Consider the following 12,948-nt stretch of genomic DNA (forward strand, 5'->3'; position numbering starts at 1 on the left):
CAATGAACAAACTTTTACTTGGGTTCAAAGAAATGTAAATACAAAGTAATAACCAAAACCTTAGACAAATGACCAAGGTAACATGGAAACAATTCTGTGCAAGTCAACCAGAATGAACAGCCCAAGAAAGTCTGGATAAATTCAGCCCTACCATTGGAAGTAAATTTTAAATTCTGATGATAATTTTCAAGGCATGGTCTTTGTAATCCTGTTATAGTACACACAGGGAGAAACTGTTTTTCTCAGCCTTGAAAAAAACTACAAACATATATACCATATATCTGGGGAACATCAATTTTTTTCTTCCTCTGCCAGACTCAATGAGATTATATATAGCTTTTATAGCAAAGAAGGCTGAGCATACGTGTCAAATAAAGGCAAAACAAAACAAACAAACAAAAATCTTAAGATATACTGGGAATCCAAAGTAGGCAACAGCCACACTAGAAAAAAAAAAATCATCCTACAAATTTGACTTAGCAGTGAATAACAAATCAATGTGACTTTGTTAGAGGATACTAAATATTCAAGATTAGCTCAGATACTTAAAATTGTTTAATGTTCACTATTCATACCTAGCACTCTGGAGTTATCACTCAAATCCTCCCAAATATAGCTGAAAACATTATTATTATTGATGTAAATCACTAAATACTACCAATATAATAGGACTCTTGAGCCTGGCAGTATATAAGATTGATAGAGTGAAGTATTCTTGATTTTCCAACTTGATAAGCCTTTAAGGGATCACCACAGTCTCTTAATTAACCTAATGCATTTGGTGTTGAGGATTTCCCGTCTAATATGCTGACTGTTTTACTTTCACTGAATGTGCTTCTCAATCCTACTACTACTGGCATTTTAAACGGGACCATTCTTTGTTTACAGTGGGGATGGAGAGTCCTCATGTATAGTAAAAAGCTTGTATTTACTAGATGACAATAGCATGGACTATCTAGCCATAATAACCAAAAGTATTTTCTGATATTGCCCAATATGACAATGTCTCTAAATACAGTGGGAGGGCTGAGGTTTTTTTTGAGAATCATTACTTTAATGACTCCAAATGGAGAGTCTCTATTCTTAATTACTTTTATCACAAATATTAAAGCAGCATTTGCATATAATCATTAGCTAAGATAATACACATTCACCTGCTGAAATTAAAACAATAGCCACAAAGAGGTACTACTGCAAACTTATGAGAATGACTGCAAGAAAAACAAAGAAACAGAAAATAGCAAATGATGATACTGAGTGTTGCCAAAGATGTAAAGCAAATGAAACTCTCATGGGAATTTCCGCTAGTGGGAATGCAAAATACTATAGACACTTAGAAAAACAATCAGCAGTTTTAAACAAAGTTAAATGTTGTGTTAGATATCCTGGTATCTTAGTGCTAAGTATTTATCTAAGAGAAATAAAATTTATATTTTTGCAAATACACATATATTCAGGATGCTCATTACTGCCAAAATTTGTTTTTCAGCTGGTCAATAGAGAAAAAAAACTTAGGTAATCCATAAGTGGAATGCTACTCAGAAATGAGAAGTATACTCTCCAGCTATGTGTGACCATGGGTGAATTTGAAATACATATTAAGAGAATGAAGCCAAATTCAAAACAATTGAATTGTGGAAAAAACAAAACCACAGAGATAGAAAACAGACCAGTGGTTACCAAGCATTTGAGGAGGTAGGAGGATATGACTACCAAGGGGCATTAAAGAACTTTCCAGAGTGATAAGAATGTTATAGGCATCTACTATAGTGCTAGTGGCACACTGAACTTGTCAAAATGTATAGATGTGTATATTAAAATTTTTATTCTATGTGAATCAAATCATGATAAATTGATCGTGAACAAGCAAACCAGATAGAGGAGCTTACGCTTAGAGTGAAAGGGTTTTATTTCAATTGATTTTCTAGTACTTTGGAAGGAAGTTTCATAAAATTCTACTCTTAATATTTTAGCGTTTCATTACAAGGTCTTGTATATATCAGGTCTGGAGTCCCAGGGACACAGTAGGAAAACAAGTGCTCACGCAGAGACAAAAAGGGAGCGGGCAGCTGTCACTATTATCTGCTGGGCACCAAAAGGAAAAGGTGTATAGATGTGTGCACACTAAGCTTGATGGCATAAACTCTACCAATGATTGCATGACCTGACTCAAATGCATTTAGTCTTCTCATCTGTTCCACTTTCCCAAGGTCCTGAAGTCACCCGTACTTTTCTTAATTATTTAGGAAGTTCCAGGAATCAAGAAAAGCAGCCAACTCTAGTTCCATTCATAGAACTCACATGCCTGAAACCTCATTAAAGGGCAAAATAAAGGAGTGATGAGAAGAAACTGGAAAATCAAGACTTCTTTGAAATCCTGAAATGGGGTTTGAAGACAAGCTAGATACACATACCACATTTATGTGCAACAAGTATTTACAAACATTTGAATGGAATCACCCTTTCTGAATTTTAAGCCAAGAGTAATCAAACAGTAAAATTATCTGTCTGTTCCTACTTACCAAAGGGGAATTTCAGAAATGTGACTTTGACATGGTAGCAAAATTGGCTTTCAACTGACATGATTCCTCTCCTTTCCCCCAATTTCCCAATTTCCTGCATGACCCAAGAAAGTAACTTTACCACAGTGGTCTGTTTTTTGTTTTGTTTTGATTTGTTTTAATTTCATAAAGTTTTTATACTTTAGCAATGTTGGGAATGTCACAAACTTCAGAATCTTACAATTGGAAGGAATGACAACAATCTATCACAATACTCCCAGATTCTCAATCATCATGTTCATCTTTTCTGAAAGACACTATGAGAATCATGTGCCTAAAATATACTTGACACTAGTAAGTACTTGATAAGAACATACTGGATGAATGGAACCAACTAAATTAATGGAACTGAATTAGATCTTTTAAGAAAGCCTAGTAAAGACTCATGAAATTTAAAGTGCATTTCAAAGAGTTAACAAATAAGGCAACTTTTATTTTACATAATAATGCAAAGTTTCATTATGACCACTTTAAAAACTGAAAGACACTGGTTGTCTCTTATATTCACTCTGAATGTATAATTGGCTCAGGTGCAGGCCACACTAGTCAGAAGAACAGGTGAGTAACCTGCCTGCCAGCTGAACTGCCCTACTCCCCAGATTCAGTTCCCAAAGACCCATTCCTCCCCACCCCCACCTCACCTCCCAATGCAGAATGCCTGCAGACTTCAGCTGCTCAGATGCAAGCCACACCAGTCAGAAGAACAGAGACCCCTCGATGCAGGTAAGACCAACTAGCCACAAGAAGTCTAGCTCCCAAGTTGGACAGTGACTTCCTACTGGACTGGAGGTCACATTGACCACCAGAAATTCAGGCCACAAAGATCAGAAGACCAAAGATAAAACAGAAACCAAGGAACAAAACACCCATCTAACAAAGACAAACTCAGAAATCAACACCTAGACCTAAAATCATCACAAACCCACATGCCTAAATTCCAGTATAAGAACAAAGTCAATATTAGAATGGGCAACATGGCACCACCAGAGCCCAGCTATCTTACAACAGCAAGACCTGAATATTCCAAAACTACTGAATCACCAAAAAATGACCTTAAAACCAACTTTATAAAAATGATAGAGGTCCTTAAAGAGTAAATTTAAAAATACCTTAAAGAAATTGAGGAAAAAACAAACAAAAAGTTGGAGGAAATCAATAAATCCATTAAAGAATGCCAAGAAAGCCAAGAAAAAAACCCAAAAGGTGAAGGAAACTGTTCAAGACCTGAAAATTGAAATAGAAGCAATAAAGAAACACAAACTGAGGGAATTCTGGAAATGGAAAATCTGGGTAAGACAATAGAAACTACAGAAGCAAGCATAGCCAACAGAATACAAGAGATGGAAGAGAGAATCTCAGGAATTGAAGATATAATAGAAAAAATATATTCATCAGTCAAAGAAAATGTTAAATCTAAAAAATTCCTAACACAAAATATCCAGGAAATCTGGGATACTATGAAAAGACCAAACCCAAGGATAATAGGAATAGCAGGAGGAGAAGATTCCTAGCTCAAAAACCCAGAAAATATATTTACAAAATCAGAGAGGAAAATTTTCCTAACTTAAAGAAGGACACGCCTATAAAGGTACACAAATCTTACAGAACACCAAATAGATTGAACCAGAAAAGAAAGTCCCTGCATCAAATAATAATCAACACTAAACATACAGATCAAAGAAAGAATATTAAAAGTTACAAGAGAAAAATGCCAAGTAATATATAAAGGCAGACCTGTTATAATTACACCCGGATTCTCAACATAGACTATAAAAGCTAGAAGAGCATGGACAGATGTCTTGAAGACTCTAAGAGACCATGGCTGTCAGCCCAAACTACTATTCCCAGCAAAACTTTCAATCACCATAGATGGAAAAAATAAGGTATTATACAACAAAGTCAAATTTAAACATTATCTAGCCATAAATCCAGCCCTACAGGTACTAGAAGGAAAACTCAAAACCAAAGAAGTTAACTACTCCCACTAAACACAGGCCATAAATAATCTCACACCAGCAAAACCCAAACACACACACACTCTCTCTCTCTCTACCATCACCACCACCACTACCAACAACAACAACAACAACATAACAGGAATTAACAATCATTGCTTATTAATATCTCTCAATATCAGTGGACTCAATTCTCCACTAAAAAGACACAGGCTAACAGAATGAGTAAAAAAAAAAACAAAAAAACAAAAACAAAAACAAAAAAAAACCCAACCAAACAAAAAAAAAAACAAAAAAAAACAGGATCTATACTTCTGCTGCATACAAGAAACACACCTCAACATCAAAGACAGATATTACTTCAGAGTAAAATGATTTTTCAAGCAAATGGACCTAACAAGCAAACTGGTGTAGCAATTCTAATATCTAACAAAATAGACTTCAAACAAAAATTAATCAAAAGAGATGGAGAATGACATTTTATACTCAAAGGAAAAATCCACCAAGAGGACATTGCAATTCTTTTTTTTTTTTTTTTTTTTTAAGATTTATTTATTTGTTATATACACAGTGTTCTGTCTGCAGGCCAGAAGAGGGCATCAGATTTCATTACAGATGGTTATTAGCCACCATGTGGTTGTTGGGAATTGAACTCAGAACCTCTGGAAGAACAATCAGTGCTCTTAACCTCTGAGCCATCTCTCCAGCCTGACATTGCAATTCTTAACATCTATGACCCAAACACAAGAGCATCCATATCTGTGAAAGAAACATTAGTAAAGTTCAAATCACACAGTGAACTTCACACATTATAATAGTGGGAGACTTCAATACCCAACTGTCACTAATGAACAGGTTATCCAGATAAAAACTAAACAGAGAAATAATGGAGCTAACAAATGTTATGAATCAAACGGATCTAACAGATATCTACAGAACATTTTATCCAAACACAAAAGTATATAGTTTCTTCTAAGCACGTCACAGAACATCCTCTAAAACTGTCGACATACTAAGCCACAAATCAAGTCTCAACAAATACAAGAAAATTGAAATAACCCCTGTATCCTATCAGACCACCACAGATTAAGGCTGGATATCAACAACAAGAACAACATAAAGCCTGAAAATTCACATAAACAGGAAAACTCCCTATTGAATGATAACTATATCAAGGCAGAAATAACAAAAGAAATTACAGACTTACTAGAATTCAATGAAAATGAATGCACAACCTACCCAAACTTATGGGACACAATGAAAGTGGTGCTAGTAGACATTTCATAGTACTAAGTGCCTTCATAAAGAAATTGCACAGATCTCATACTATCAACCTAACAGCACACCTGAACACTCTAGAACAAAAAGAAGCAAACACAACCAAGAGGAGTAGACTGCAGGAAATAATCAAACTGAGGACTGAAATCAATGAAACAGAAACAAAGAGAAAATATAAAGAATCAAAGAAATAGAGTTGGCTCTTTGAGGGAATCAACAAAATATACAAACCCTACTCAAACTAACTAAAAGACTGAGAATATCTACATTAACAAAGTCAGAAACTTTGAAAAGGGGCCATAACAACAGACACCAAGGCAATCTAAAACACCATGCAGTCATATTTCAAACACCTGTACTCCACAAAACTGGAAAATCTAAAAGAAAAACACAACTTCTTCAATAACAGACCACTTACCAAAGTTAAATCCAGATGAGATAAACAATTTAAATAGATCTATAACCCATAAGAAAATAGAAGCAGTCATTAAAAGTCTCCCAACCAAAAAAATGCCCAGAGCTAGATGGTTTTAGCACAGACTTCTACCAGACCTTCAAAGAAGACCTAATACCAATACTCCTCAAAATTTTCCATGAAACAGAAACAGAAGAAACATTGACAAATTCATTTTATGAGGTCACAGTCACCCTGATACCCAAGCTACACAAAGATTCAAGAAAGAAAGATAATTACAGACCAATTTCCCTCATGAACATTAATGTAAAAATAATCAATATAATACTTGCAAACAAAATTCAAGAACACATCAAAAAGGTCATCCACCATAACCAAATAGGATTCATCCCAAAGATGCAAGGATGGTTCAACATATGAAAATCTGTCAATATAATCAACCTAAAAGAAAAAACCACATGGTCTTATCATTAGATGACACGTAATCATACCATTCGATGCCAAAAGTCTTTGTTCTTTGTTTTTGCTCTTTTGTGGGGTCCACCATCCAGTTCCCAAATAAATCACATATGGAGGCTTACTCTTAATTTTACATGGTCAGCTGTAGCTTGGTTTGTTTCTTGCCAGCTTTCCTTAAATTATCCTGTCAATCTTTTGCCTCTGGGCTTTTCCTGCTCTCTTACCTCTGTAAATCTTACTCTTACTCTGTGGCTTGCTATGTAGCTGGGTGACTGGCCCCTGGATTCCTCCTGCTTCTCTGGCTACTTCTCTTTTTCTTCCTCCTTCACAGATTTCTCCTTCTATACATTCTCTCTGCCTGCCATCCCTGCCTATCCTTTCTCTTGCCTTGATATTAGCCATTCAGTTCTTTATTAGACCATCAGGTATTTTAGACAGGCACAGTACCACAGCTTCATAGAGTTAAACAAATGCAATATAAATAAAAGTAACACATCTTAAAATAATATTCTATGACAAATCTTTGACAAAATCCAACACTGCTGTGGATTAATTCTTCTGTACACTGTGAAAATGTGTTGCTCTCATTGTTAATAAAAATCTGATTGGCTGACAGTTGGGCAGGAATTTGGGGTCAGAGAAATGCTGAGAGGAAGAAGGGTGGAGTCTGAGGAGACGCCATGAGAAACAGTGAGCAGGATGAAAAGTACGTGTGTGAGGTAATTGAGCCTCAGAGCAGCACATAGATTAATTGAAGTAGGTTAATTTAAGTTATAAGAGCTAGCTAAAAACAAGCCAATCTATTGACTGAACATTTATAATTAATAGTAAATCTCTGAGTGGTTATTTGGGAGTGACTGCTGGGACACAGAGAAAGTTTGCCTACAAATGGCCGCCATCATAGGGCACCTACATCCACACAAAATCTGAGAAAGCTTTAAAAAAGGTTCTAAACACACACACACACAAACCTGGAGCCAAACAAGCTTCCTAGTCTCATGTCTCTCATGCTGGCCACAGTACTAAGAGGTGTTTCCCAGAAACTGCTTGCAGGAGGAGCTAGCCACCATGTACTACTTCCATGCACTAAGCTAAACTGTACCAGTGGTGAATGACATAGCAGTTTAAGATTCCTCTCTGGTGATCCAAAAACAATACAGATGCTCAGTAAAGACAGATTCTGACAGAGGAAACCTCTAAATGGTTTACAGTGTGTTTAAAAATGTAAATAGGCTTAGGAAAGAAAAGAGAAAGGGTAGAAAAAGTCAATAGATTAAAAATAGTTTAAAAACATAGTAAAGTCCTTTAAAAAAGGAATAGAGTAAAAAAATATAATAAGCCATGGAAAGATGGGAAGAACACAGAGAGTCTGGATTCTGTATGCTATTGTGCTGTCTTTAGATTTTCTGATTGCTATGAAGAAATGGCAGCTGATAAGACACACTGGATTATGAAAACTGCTGGATTAAACCAACCTATATATTTTAAAAATGGCTTGGCTTCAAAATGGAAGTCAAAAGATATGTTACTTTGAGGGAGAGTTTATGCTTTTATTTCCACAGAAAATGAGAAGCTGTGGATCCATTTCAGGTTGATGTGGATCAGGTTTAATTGAGGAAGACCCCCTGAAAATCTTGACTTACAGACATAACTACAAGACATGTGATGTATATTTTACCTGCTCAAACATAAAACAAAAAATCCTCTTTGGCTGACTTGTGTATAATGCACAGTCTATACTTGTATTTAAAGCAGATTATGTGTGTTATCTTTGAAAGTTTATGTATTTTCAGAACAAAGGGACCAGACATCAATAAAAATGTATGGCCCTGGTGATTGAGCATCTCAAAATGCTTCTGTTATAGTCTCCTCAGAATTCTGCGTCCAAAACAGCTTCAAGGTTGCTGGCTGAGATGGTCCAGCCTCATAAACTACTCTAGCCAAGACTTAACCATTATCCTAAATTTTCTCAGCATCCCTCAAAGATGCCAGCACCCCCCAGACAACAGGAAGCAGTCTAGAAAAAACAACACCCACATTCCCAAAAGATGGGTTATGGATGTTTGTCATCATTTAAAGGGGTTGGTTACAATTGTTATTGGTCATAGTCAGGAAAAAAAGCTAAATAAAGGAGTTAAATTCAAAGAGCTCTTTCTGAAAAGAAAAATGGGGGTTAGAGAAATGATAGGATAAAAGGGTAGATTATTGAAATTACTTTTAAACTAAAAAAGTGACCACTAGTCTTAAATATTTTACACTGGTATGGATTATTGTACATTGATACAAATTTAAAGTTATTTTTGCTATACTGTATGTATGTTTCTACTCTTGTTTGGGGTATTTGCCTATGCAACTCATTTAAAAGTGTAACATATAATTAAAATACATGTTAATAGCCATATATAATAATCAAACTTGTAGTCATATTAGGTTTTCAAGGTTAAACAGATACATTTAGATAGATGGTCTTCAAGCTCTTCAAAAATGTACAGAATATGGCATTTAAAATATTTTAATAACCTAAGGCCTTTGATTACAGTGAGACAGACACGTCTGCTCCTGACAGCACCAATTTGCTTCAAAAGAGGATGATGGGTATTGAAGAAATTCCATATGGAATTTGTTTTGTTTATGGCAAAAGCCAGTCATTTGGGCAAAGAAACTGCCCTTGCCTCAACTGCTGACAGTTATTGTCCACACTGGACCAGCAGGATGAAAAAAAAAAAAGCAACTTCTAAACTTTGCCAAGACAAGTAGGACAGTCCTTCAAAATTCCCTGCTACTCAGAAATGTCTATCAGATATATTGGGCCTGAAGCCTAAAGTTGGATACCCCAACATTGCAGAAAAACTATGGGTACTGTCCAGGCAGCCAGATGTCTCTGTCATTTCTAGAGTTTTGGAAGTTGCTTGCAATGCACTTCCTATTTACTCAGGTAATATATTCTTTTGGGGTCTTTGACAGAGTTGAAGACTAGATGGTTACAGTTACAGTTTCCCTTAGTTATGATAAAGAGGTAAATGAGGTATAAAACTTTAGACTCACAAACATAAATAATAGAATATTTTCTCTAAATCTGCCAAATACAAATGGTCTGGATATTGGAATTGTAATTCTTACTTGATAACTGTTTTTGTTCTATAATTTTACCTTGTTAAAGTTAAAACATAACTTTTTTATTTACACAAAAAGGTGGAAATGCTGTGGAATAATCCTTCTGTAAACTGTGAAAATGTGTTGCTCTCATTGTTAATAAAATGCTGATTGGCTGGTAGCTAGGCAGGATTTCGGGACAGAGAGAATGCTGGGAGGAAGAAGGGTGAAGTTTGAGGAGTTGCCAGGAGACTCAGAGGGAGCAAGACATTCCGGAGGACAGTAAAGCCATGAGTCATGTGCATGCAGAGTGTTCTGGGACAGAGCCTAGCAAAAATGTTATCAAACAGACTAGAGAGACTTCATCCAGCAACTGATGGGAGCAGAAGCAGAGCCCCACAGCCAAACATTAGGCAGAGCTTGGGGAGTTCTGCAGGAGAGGGGGTAGGGGGTGAAAGATTGAAGGAACCAGAGGAGACAGGGATACCACAAGAACATGCCCACAGAAATCAACTGACCAGGACTCATGGGGACTCGCTGAGATCAGGGAGCCTGTAGGGGGTCTGACCTAGGACCTCTACATATATGCTATGGCTGAGTGGCTTGGTGTTCTTGTGGGACTCTTCACAATGGGAGCAAGGGCTGTCTTTGACTCTTTTGCTTGCTTATGGGGCCCTTTTCCTCCTACTGGGTCACTTATCCAGCCTTGATATGATAGTATGTGTCTGATATTGTTGTAGCATATTATGCTATGTTTTGTTATGTTTGGTTGATATCCCTGGGAGGCCTGCTCTTTTTCTGAGGGGAGACAGGGGGTGGGAGTGGGGGTAGGTAGAGTGAAGGTTGGTAGGCGTATATCTGAGAGAGGGGGGAGGTGGAGAGGAGAGACTAGGGGGAGGGGAGGGAGAGGAAACTGAAGTTGGGATGTAATATATATGAGAATAATAAAAATAGAACATATAACCACTAGATACTAATTTTATTATATGGTAGTTATATACTGGTAAATGTAAAGTACATACCATAAAATTTAAGTTATAAGATAGTAAGTAGCAATTATTTATTTTGTCTTTGCATTAAAGTGGCTTGGCGTAATCCCTTGTAGACATTGGGCTCTCACATACTGGAGACACAATGATGTCAGAATCCTAATTTTGGTCACCTTACTAGCTACAACATTTGTCCTGGAATAGTCTTGAAGAAAAGATCAAAGAACACCAAGTGGTAGTGGTGCCTAACCCTAACCTAGAGGCAGAGGCAGTGGGATCTCGGAGTTCAAGTCCAGCCTGGTCTATAGAGGGAATTCCAGGACAGCCAGGGCTACACAGAGAAACCCTGTCTCAAAACACCTCCTCCCCCCAACCCCCCCCCCAAAAAAAAATCAAAGAAGTAAACAGCTAGTTATTAAAAGTATCAGTCCTATTTGATTTGGTTGATTAAACTGATTTCCACCTGGCATTGCTCATCTTTGAAATGCATCAATAAACCTGTCCTCCCTAGAGAAGAATAAACTACTTCCAAATCTTCAATTTCCTTATCTATTCAATATCAGCCTTCCCTTACTGCAGAGTCCTTGTCACGCACAGGGTCACTACTGCTAAGTGAAAAGTATGCTAAAACACTGTCAAAAAGTTTAATGGAAACATCGTTACTTTTTTATTGTTTTTTGAAACAGAGTTTTTCTTGCTGACCTAGAACTCACTTTGTAGATCAGGCTAGTCTCCAACTCAGAGATCCTTCTGCCTCTGCTTCCTGAGTGCTTGGATTAAAGGTGTGTACCACCAATGCCTCAGTAATTGTTAATTTTTTGGAATTGAAGATAGACCCAATATGACAGAGTGAGATTAGGAGTCATACATGATTAAGTTCATAAATTTAAAGTCTGGATTTTATCACTTAATAGCTACATTATTCTGAGCCAATTATATCCTCAAGAAAATGGGCATATTGAATCTGGCTTAAATGGGTGTTATAGGATAATAGATAATGTATGTAATGTGGCTAAATGTACTATCATTTATTTAAATTTTTGAGAAATCACTTATGACTCAAAATGAGATAATGTTTAAGAATACAAAATATTGCTTCTTAAAAAAGGAACTAATTCTCTATAAATGACAGTCAACTGAAGTGTCACTCTTGAATAATAATTAAAATAGAAAATGATCTTTAGCCAGGACTAAGCATGCCTAACTCTTGTCTGTGTTAGCTACTGTTCCTTTTATGTTAGGCAAAACATGCTGTCAAAACTGATAATAAAATCACTAGTAATTGAAATAAACCAGGAATATTCAATTATGCACCAAAACTTAGATGGGCACAGTTCAGAAAAGACCATTTGTTTGAATACGAATCTTCAAAAGGAATTATTTCTCTCAAAGAAAGGTCAGATTCCAAATGTAGAACTTGAGCAGATTAGGGGAAGCTCAGAAATATAGTGGATACATAGCACACACCCAAACTCTGGTTTGAATCCTCAATACATGCACGTGCACACATGCACTTGTACAAACAAGCAGAGAATAAATGAACAATATGTAACAAGGTAATAGTGTAGTATTTCTGCTTTTAACTTACTACTTCCCTCATTTCAAATGAATGTGACAAAGCAGTGACTAATAACTCACTGTCAAAATGGTTTACCTTGTCAAATAGCTAGATTAAATAATATGCATTGGGGCCAGAACACCAATATCAAGTTCTTCTTCTCTAAAGTCCTTAAAAAAAAAAACAACTAAAAAACAAAAACAAAAAACAACTTCCCTCTGCTTTTCTTCAGTGGGCCACATTTCCAATTGATTTACGTTTCTTAGCAAAAGGAATCAAAAGCTTCACAAGCAGGAATATTCAGCACTTACTTAGCCAAAATCCACTATTCTATAAGCAGGTACTCTTGTGCTAGCCTAAGAATTCAGTTGCCTACTTCACCACATCCTCATCTTTTCATTGACAACATTTCCTCTCTTCAGGGAGCATTTTCATCTTTTGAGTTTCGTGTTCATGTACCAGCTTTCATTCTTTCTTCCAGCTTAGTTTCTCACCTCGTTAATTCAAAACAATGCAACTCAAATGACACCACTGCACTAGATCTCCAGTGTCTTTCTGTATTAATTAAGCATGAGACCTGGAAGAAAACTTACAGTGAAAGCAAAGATTAGTGGGAAAAAATGTGGTCAGGACATTTTCA

General features: G+C 36.3%; 1 protein-coding gene across 1 annotated transcript in view; it reads right to left on the reverse strand.

Annotated features, from left to right (window-relative positions):
* Sbf2 (SET binding factor 2) overlaps positions 1 to 12,948 on the reverse strand; it is a 345,635-nt gene that overhangs the window by 132,511 nt on the left and 200,176 nt on the right. The window lies entirely within an intron of this gene.

Source organism: Onychomys torridus, chromosome 1 (genome assembly GCF_903995425.1).
Source record: "Onychomys torridus chromosome 1, mOncTor1.1, whole genome shotgun sequence".
Lineage (NCBI taxonomy): Eukaryota > Metazoa > Chordata > Mammalia > Rodentia > Cricetidae > Onychomys > Onychomys torridus.